Genomic DNA, 508 nt, shown 5'->3' on the forward strand with positions numbered 1-508 from the left:
AAATATAAAATTATAACTTATTATTACAATAATACTTAATAAAATAAATTAATTAAAAAATTTATATTTTATCAAATTTAAAATAAAAAATTATAAAAACTAAAATATTTTTTATTTAAAAAATATTTATTAATATTTTTTAATTAAAATTACTAATTATAATTATGTATATTACCAAATATATAATATTATATTTAATTATATAATATTTTAATTTTTAGCTCTTTCTCATTCAAATTTCTAGATAGATCCGTACGTGATATGTATAGGAGATAGATTAGCCTGTTAGTCACACTATGCTAAAATAACAATGCTCAGGTTGAAATAATAGAGTTGATACCATGTCCATCACGTAAAAATTCAGACGATAAAAGTATATATAGAATAATGAATAATCTTTTATTCTGATGGATATAATACATAAATATATTCTGTTAATAATGCGATTTTAGTAGTAGCATCGATTATTATACTTATTGTTAGAATAATTAATAAATGAATATATCTA

The sequence above is a fragment of the Arachis duranensis genome, chromosome 5 (assembly GCF_000817695.3).
Source record: "Arachis duranensis cultivar V14167 chromosome 5, aradu.V14167.gnm2.J7QH, whole genome shotgun sequence".
NCBI lineage: Eukaryota > Viridiplantae > Streptophyta > Magnoliopsida > Fabales > Fabaceae > Arachis > Arachis duranensis.